Consider the following 8,652-nt stretch of genomic DNA (forward strand, 5'->3'; position numbering starts at 1 on the left):
TCCTCCAGGACCCCGCACGTCGGCGAGCTCCCCGGCACGGGTGGGCTGGCACTTGGTGGCGGGAGCCAGCACCACCCGGTCCCTCCTGCCCAAGCCACTTTCTGTTCCAGGAAGCAAATGATGCTCCCCACACAGCTGTGTCTGCCTTGGCGGGTAGCCAGTGGCATGGCAAGGCAGGGAAGCCTGTGCACCAGCCCCTCGCAGCATTGGCCTCTGGCACAGCCCGGGAGCACCGCCGGCCACCGCTCGGCTCGTTCTGAGGAGCCCTAGGTGCTGGTTTCCCTTCCGCATGCACAGAAAACAGCTGCTTCCTATGCATTATAGAATGCAGTTGTGGCCAACCCCTGTGCAAGTGTGGGGAAACCTTCCATCCTTGCTGCCTTTTATGCGTCAGAGAGCTTCCCGGAACGCTTCCAGGATGCCACCTGTCCTGCTGCCATGCGGTCCCCTCTCAAAACGCTCTTCCCTTTGCAGGGAGGAGGCCTTCGCCCCACCTCCCACCGTGAGCTCGGCCTCTGCGGCTTTGAGTTGCAGGTGAGGCAGACCCTCCACTGCGCGCATCCCTCCCCGTGCCGATAGCAAGCGGGGTTTGCATTCTGTGCCTGCTGAAGGCATTTCGATTTCAACAAGTCTCCCCCAACAGCTTTATTGGCATGATTTGACGTTCCATATTTTCGCTTTGTATTCTGATTTGCTAAATTCTCCACTGCTCGGGAATCTTGTTAGACATGCTCTAACATGCAAATGAATGTGCGATTGTGCACCTGAAATAAGGCGCATTCTCCCCTGCCCACTGCCCTCCACCCCACTGTCCCTTCACAGACGGCATGTTGGCGGACGAGGCGCTGGCCTCTCAGCCTCTCCACGGGGCAGAAGGCTCACCGTCACACACACGGGAACAGAGTTATGCGGTATCGCGCTGGTGCCGTGCGTGGCCTGCGGAAGCCCAGGCACCCTCTGGCCGCACCTCCGCAGTGGGCAAGAGGCTCGCCCCAGGGGTGCCTTGGGGGCCAGCTCCCTGGCCCGAGTTGTGCTCCGTCCCATGGTGCCCGTGCTCGAGTTGGCCCCTGTCACCGGCTGGGTGAAAGGCACGGCTGCCCCTCCTTCCCCCCGCAAGGCACTCGCCTGCTGCCCGTCCAGAAAGGCACTGCTGCAGGCGCTGAGCAGGGCGGCCTCCGCAGCAGCCTCGGTGCGGTTTCGCCCAAGGGCCACCTGGGCATGCCTGGTCAGTCCGAGGCAGGCCCGGCAGGCGTCGGCAGGCACGGGGAGCACCACCTGGGGGAGCTCTGCGGAGAGGAGCACAGACCGTCCATTGCTGCGGCTGGAGCGAGGCCTGCCCCACATGCGCCTGTCTGCGGGGTGGCCTGATCCTTCTGCCCTCCCCCTGCCCTGGAAAGGCACCCTTTCCTCTTTCCAGCTTTCCCGTGGGGCAGCCAGCTGCTCCCAGTCGCAGGTGACCTCAGCTTGCTTTTTGAGCCACCCTTCGCTGCCCCAGCCGACTGGGAGATGCGGATTGCCCCACGAAGCCGGCAGGGCCCCTGTGCTGGGGAGGGTGCTCTTCTCCCCACCCCCCCCCACTGGTTCTCCAGCCCAGAAGCTGGCTTTGTTCATCCCAGGGGCAGGGGACAAAGGAACTCCAGGGGCGCTGCAGCGATGGCAGCTCTCCCCTCCCTCTGAGCAGCGAGCGGGCTCACAACAAGCCCTGCGGTTGCCAGAGAGAAGTCAGTGGTTGTCTCCCTTCTCGGAGTGATCCCGGCAGGGCTGAAACCCAGGAGCAAAGGGGGAGAGCTCCCTCGGGAGCCCAGAGGGGAAGGGAGGCAGCACAGGCACTGGGCAGCCACGTTGGCAGGACTCGTGCATCCCCTCCCTCCCTGGACAGGCAGCCACAGCGTGCCAGGTGCAGCGAGAGCAGGCCGGCGCGGCGCCTTTGTCCCCACCAGCATCAGATGCTGGTGCAGGTGGCCCTTTCGGTCTTGGCTGCGGGATGGTGGCCCGCCTGCTGTTCATGCCTGCCCCTGCCCAGTGGGCCTTCACGCCCCTCAGGACGCTCTGTGCCTACAGGGAGGAGGGCAGGCAGCAGGTATGGGGAGGAGAGGGAGGCGTCGTGGGTAAGCTTGCTCGGCGCGTGCGGGTGTCGGGGTATGCCCTGCCCCGGGCCTGCCTCAGAAACCACCTGGATGCTGCCCTCCTGGGCCGGGCTGCACTGGGCCACAGTTTTCCTCGGTCGCACACATGAATAGCATCCCACAGATGAGGCTGGGCCCCAGCTTCGCCACTAGCATGTCCACAATGATCTCGGTGTATCTCTCCATCAGGCACTGGCACATCCCCGCGATGGCTGCTGGCAGAATGCGGCAGAGCTGGGAGATGGCTTTGCCGATGGCACCCTGGGAGAGAGCGGGAAGGCGTGTGACATTAGGTGCCAGTCCGCGTGGCGAGTGAGCCTGTCGGGCAGCCAGGAGTCATCCCAACTGGGGTTCTGAAGACCAAGCCCTTGAGGACACGGAGACAGGCGTCCAGGAAGCCCAAGGAGAGGCAGCGGCCTCTGAAGCTGGCCAGGACCGTTTTGGGAGAGATCCTGGAAGAGGAGGGGGCGCCAGTGCCTTGCCCGGTTCCTAACCCCATGACGGGGCCTCGGGAGGGACAAGCCACCTGGCTAGAGGGCTTGTGTGGGGCTTGCCTGCACCACCAAGAGCCACCCTGAGGGTGGAGCCCACGGGGTCACCGAGAGGGAAGGACTTTGGGGAGACATCCCCAGTTTGACTTCAGCATTCTTAGCATGGGCAGAGGCTAATCCTGCAACTCACTTGAGGTTTTAGAGTTGCTCTGTCTTGGCAGCTGCAAAGTGCCAACAAAGATCAGCATTGTAAAGAGACGGGCTGGTGTTTTGGAGGCCGAGGGCAAGAAGCGAGCTCATGGGAGCCCAGCATGCAGGGCCAGCCAAGGTTTCTCGGCCGAAAGGGACTTGGAACCTGGAGCCCTTCCTTGAAGTGGGGTAGTTTTGGAGACATTCCCAAGCCGTCCCTTGACCTCCTTGGTCACAGATGGGCAGAGTTTTGCTCACGGGACTTGTGGGAGGTTCTGCTGGGTCAGACAATGCTCCATTCCACCCAGCATTTGGGTTCCGACAGTGGCGACTACGAGCCTGCAGGCTTTCCAGATGGGGCAACCCAACACCTCGCTCCCTGCTCCTCCCCAGATGGGCTACTCCCCTTCCAAAGCCACCCAAGCCCATGGCTGCCCCTGCCTCCTGCAGCTGTGAATTCCCCAGGTGAACCACGCAGTTCATGACAAGCTGACTGGCTTCAGCTTCATGCGTCTCAGAAGAGAGGGAGGGTCTGCAACCAAGCTGCCTCGGCCAGGTGGGCACAAGCCTCACAAGTCCCCCGCACCACTCAGCCCCTCTTCCCTGCCGGCCAAGGACGAAGCCCGTCCCGAGTACTCTGCCCCTCTGCCAAGGGGTGGATCTCCTCTCTGCCCCTCTGCTCCCTCCCAGTTTTCCCAGTGCTGCCCCTTCAAGCTGCAGGGTGAACACTAGGATGGCGGGGCATCTCTGAGGGACACTAAAGACGAGCCTCAGGCTGCAGAATTCCGTGCCAGCCTGCGGGTGCTGCTGCTCACGTGGATCTTTGACGCAAGAACACATGCAGTACCTTGGGGATGGCAGACTCGATCTTGCCCATGAAGGTCGTGCAGAGCCAGCACGTCGGCAATGGGATGGGGAAGTCATCCCTGGTGCCAAACTGGAAGAGCAATGCAGAGGCTCAGGGCTGGCCCACCCTGCAGAGCACTAGTGCCCAACGCACAGCTGGAGCCACCGCATCTTAGGAAGCATCTGGTTTTTACCCTGATCTGTAAGCTTCCCTTCAGGATGCAAGTCCCGCCAAAGGAGCTTCCAGGCCGCATGAAATGACATCACAGTAAACATTAATAATAATTTTGACAAGAAATCCTGATAGGAACTGCCAGGCCTTCCCACAAGGCACTGGATGGAGAGAGCGTGGGGGCAGGAGGGTCCCCCTGGCGCTGAAGGAGGGCTCCGGGGCTGTCCTCCTCTGCTCCCCCTTGCCTGCAGCCCCCTCCAGCCCTCAGAGACCTCCCCCCAACCACCCCCGTCCCCTCCAGCGCCCCACTTCACTCTGCACCTCCACTGCCCTCTCCATGGGCTCTGCTGGGGCAGCTGGTGCGCGACACACAGGAAGGCTGCGGTTGCCTTCTCCGCCCCCCCCACCGCCCCTGGAGTGAGTGCCATCCAAGGGGGCCCTTACCTGGGCAAGGACGCGGGGAAGGGGGGGAGCCTGGCCCTGCAGCTGCCGGAGGAGCCGCCTCAGCTCCGGAGCGAGCTGGGCAAAGATGTCCTGGCTCCCAGCCGAGCCCGACTCGCAGATGCCCAGGTTGGTGCAGATCACGTCGGGGGTCTGCGGGCAGAGAGGGCTGAGAGCAAGTGGGCGGCTGCTGGCGCCCTGCCCTGACTCCCGGGACCCGCTTGCCCAAGCCACTGCCGCGAAAGGGAGCGGCACAGAGCCACCTGCGCTGCCCCCCTCCAGGACCCCCGGCCTGTGCCAGCTCCCCCGGTGACAGGCCTGCCTCTGTGTGGGCTGCGCTCCCCCGCACTGGGGCCTCACGGCTCCCGTGTGTGGGGACCGTGCGGGGGCCCGGCTGCGACACTCACCAGCTGCACTTCCAGGCTGGCGATGAAGAGGACATAGTAGGTGTCCACCAGGGTCTGGCACTGGGGGACCAGCGTCTGGACGGGCAAGGCGGCGCATTCCTGCTCCAAATACTTCTGGATGGATTCCTGGGCAGCAATAGCACCGCGAGGGGCGGTAACAGCAGGGGAGGCCAGGCCACGGAGCTGCACGAGGCAGCCCTCCCCTGCTTGTGCAGTGCGCCAGGTCGCTCCCGAGTCGTCCTGTGTGGCCCGCCTCGGTAGGTGTTCAGGGCAGGAAGCGGACGGCCACTACCAAGCGGGCACTTTTGGCAGCTGTCATTCTGTTGCCCCCCCGCCACCCCATGCTCCAGTGTGTTTCACCTGAGAAACTGGGTGGGGGACTGAGGGGAAGAAGGAGAGGTGGTCCTACAGCACCCCCCCCCCCACATCCAACCCTTAGCCAGGCCATCCTGTTGCCATCCTGGCACCTTTAAGGGGTGGGTACCTCCATACAGCCACCTCGGGCTTAAAGTATTGTTTGAATTTGCCCACATGCTTCCAGAATGAGCACAGCAGCCTGCTCGATTCGGCTCATGGGGGTGCCCTCCTGCTGCTCTCCCGCTCCCCCTCCTCCTGGTCACCTCTCCGGCTGCCTTAATCACCTTAAAGGATGACTCCTTGACCATACGAATGAGGATGGCGGCCACTTGCTTGCAGTCTGCACAGGTGTCGTCCTGGAAGAGAAGCCAAGGTGGTCCGCCAGAATCGGGCCGCCTCCAGAGACCTGTGCTGCCCCCCAGCAGGCCTCCTGCCCCCCTCCCTGCTCCCTGTGAGCCCTGCGGCTTCAGCAGCAGCTTCTCCCACTCACCTGGGGCCACCCCCCAGGCCTTTCTCCCCCCACGCCTGCTCTCAGCCATGCTGCCGGCTGAGCTGCGGAGGTCAGGGCAGCTGGGCGGAGAGGGGCAGAGACGCCTATATTGCTGGCCGGGCTCCATCCGGCTTCCACACAGTGTTCCAAGGCCCCACACTGGACGGCCGTCATCAGGTTTCGGCACCAGTAAGTCGCACCCTTGGCGCACTCATTCTGGACGGAGATCCTGCCGGCCTGGGCTGGAAAGGGAGCAGCAGGGCGGGACACCATCAGTCGCAACATAAAGCGGGGCAAAGACTCTGCTCTTGAGGCCGGAGGCCTTCCCACCACGCCTGGGGTGGACGGGCAGCCCTGGTGGGACGCAGCCCTGCTCCTGCTCCGCACGGTGGGCCTGGCCTTTCTCAGAAGTGCTTCTAGGGACCGGCCCCTCCCCAGGGTCTTGGCAAGCCCTGCATCAGCTCTGCGTGTGCGCAGCAAGAGGGCGCTGGGTGGGCCGGCGGCACAGGTGGAGAGAGCTTCCGGGCTTGGCTGTTGTGAGACTTTCTATGTAGGGTCTTAGTGGGCAGTAAACTGAGGCCAGGCCAGGGCCGTGGAGCTTGGAGCCTTCCTGACGCTCTCCCTGGTGCTTATCCCACCCTCAAGAGCCTTCACGGCCACAGGAACCGCCAGCTCCCCCGGTTGCCAAGTGGCCTTCCTGCAGATCTCAGGGAATGGACCAGCGCATGGGAAGGAGGCAATTCGTGGCTGCTAGGCTGGGTGGCGAGAGGCGCCCTCTGGCAATGGGGTCAGGGCACTGGCCAGCCAGTGTGGGAACAGGAGGCTGGGCCGGATGGCCCCTCAGTCCAGCCCAGCTGCGGGGCTCCTCGCATGGGTCAGGGCAGTGGCCGGCTGGCCTGACGCCGGAGCTGGGCTTGCCAGCACAGGCTCCACTGCTTGGCTATCAGAGAGGCCCAGACCTCGCAACAAGGCTGAAATGTGGGGAAGCAGTGGGGGGGGGGCAGGAGTGGAGGCATAAGCAGGCAGGGGCAGGGGGAGAGCCCCAAAAGACCCCTGCCTTTGCCTTGTCTGCACCGCCTTGCTCGGCGGGGGTGGGAGCAGGTCAGCCTGCAAAGGGAAAAGAATTCCAGCCCTGCATGGCCCACTTTCCTCCCTGGTTCCTTTGGGGGGCAGGAGGGGATTCTTCCTGCCGCCCGGCAGGGCAATCCTCAGGGCTGATTCTCAAGGGGCCCCAGGCCCCCAACACCTGGGCTGCTCCGGGGCCGCCCACCTTCTCCTCCTGGCCTGAGCAGGTGCGCAGTGCTTACCTGGCCCTCCGCTGAGCAGGCCGAACAGGAGCAGTGCCCACATGGTCGGAGGCTGATGCGCGCTGCCCGCGAGGGCGCCCATTTATCCTTCCCCGGGGCAGGGGAGGGGCTTGCCTGGCCACGCCCATGGGGCAGGGGCTGGGAAACTCCCGCCCGGAGCAGCGCCCTTCTGTTCCCTGTCAAGCCGGGCCACCCAGGCCGGGAGACGGGGGCTGCGCGGGTTTGCCTTTGCTGGCACCCACCCAGCCTTCCTTTCGTGTGGTTCCCTGCGAGCTGGTTGGCACGGAGAGGGCCATGGTAGCCCCCAGATCTCTCCCCGCCTTCTCCATTCTCCGCAGCACGGCTCCACAGGCCATGCACCAGGCCTTGAGCGGGCCAGTCCCGGGCGGCAGAGAACCGCAGGACGTGTGCCACGCAGAAGGCGCTTGCCGCCCAGCTGCTGCCCAGCTGTGGGCATCGCGTGTCGGGCTGGGACTGCAGCTCCGGGGGTGGCTGCACATTCCAGGCCCGGGAGGGGCAGCGCTCCCCCGCACCGCAGCAGCTCCGAGTGCTTCTCACCAGGAGCGTGTGACCAGGCACTCTTCAGTGGAGTGCAGCACTTGAGGCGAGCTTATGCAACAGAGCAAACAGCAGCTGAATGGAGCCATTCATCACTCCGGGGATGAGTAGGAAGGGCTCTCATCCTGCGAGGAACATTCTGGGACAGGTGCTATTTGCAGAGGTGGCAGGGACACCTCCTTCCTCAAGCTGCTCTCGGGTTGAGGCTGCTCACACACGCAGAGATCCCTTCTGAAAGCATCTGCCCCTCCTAGGGATTAATTTCTGAAACACAGCTGAAGCAGGCCTTGGCCAGCCCTCAGAATAAAGGACTCGGGGTGTGGTGCCTGCCTGTGGACCTGAGGTCCCTGATGGGGAAGCGAAGGCGCAAAGGGGGGTGTGGGGGGAGTCTCAGCCTCTGGGTCAGCCTCTGCTTAGCCGGCTCTTTGGTTCCTTCGCAGGCAGGCCAGTGTGAGGCCTCTTGGCAAGGGAGACGGGTGAAGGGAGGGGACCAGATCTCACGTGCTGGACGTGTGGGCAGGAGTGACAGAGGGGAGGCTCATACAAGGACAGTCACCCGGTGACAGGCGTCTTGGTCCAGATGATGGGCGGGAGAGCAAACACGTGGCTCAGCAGCACTGAAAAAGAAAAAGGTCTTGGAGTAATTGTGGACAATAGGATAAACATTAGTCAACAATGTGATGTAGCTGCCAAAAGGGAAAGTGCTATTTTGGGATGCATTAACAGAAGTATTACTTCCAAATCATGAGAAGCAGTAGTTCCTCTATACTCCTCACTAGTCAGACCCCACCTGGAATACTGTGTCCAGTTCTGGGCACCAAGATTTAAGAAAGATTCAGGCAAATTAGAAAGGGTCCAGAGGAGGGCAACAAAAATGATCCAGGGTCTGGAAACACTACCCTGTGAGGAGAGACGGAGAGAACTGGGGATGTTCAGCCTTGAGAAGGGAAGACTCAGGGAGGGTGGGGCATGATATCCCTCTATAAGGACCCCAAAGGCTGCCACAAAGAGGAAGGTCCAGGTCTCTTCTTGCAGATGCCAGTGTCAGACCCGGAATAATCAATTCAAGTTGCGACAATCCAGATTCAGGCTGGACATTAGAAAAAGCGTCTTCACTGTCAGAGCAATGTGACAGTGGGACCAGCTGCCTGGAGGGGTGGGGGGGCTCTCCCACACTGCAGACATTCAAGGTGCAACTGGACAGCCCTCTGAGTGGCGTTGCCAATTGCAGCACCCCAAAAGTAATTGGCCATAGAAAGGCCCCACAA

The sequence above is a fragment of the Varanus komodoensis genome, unplaced genomic scaffold (genome assembly GCF_004798865.1).
Source record: "Varanus komodoensis strain SLA01 unplaced genomic scaffold, ASM479886v1 scaffold88, whole genome shotgun sequence".
NCBI classification, from domain to species: domain Eukaryota; kingdom Metazoa; phylum Chordata; class Lepidosauria; order Squamata; family Varanidae; genus Varanus; species Varanus komodoensis.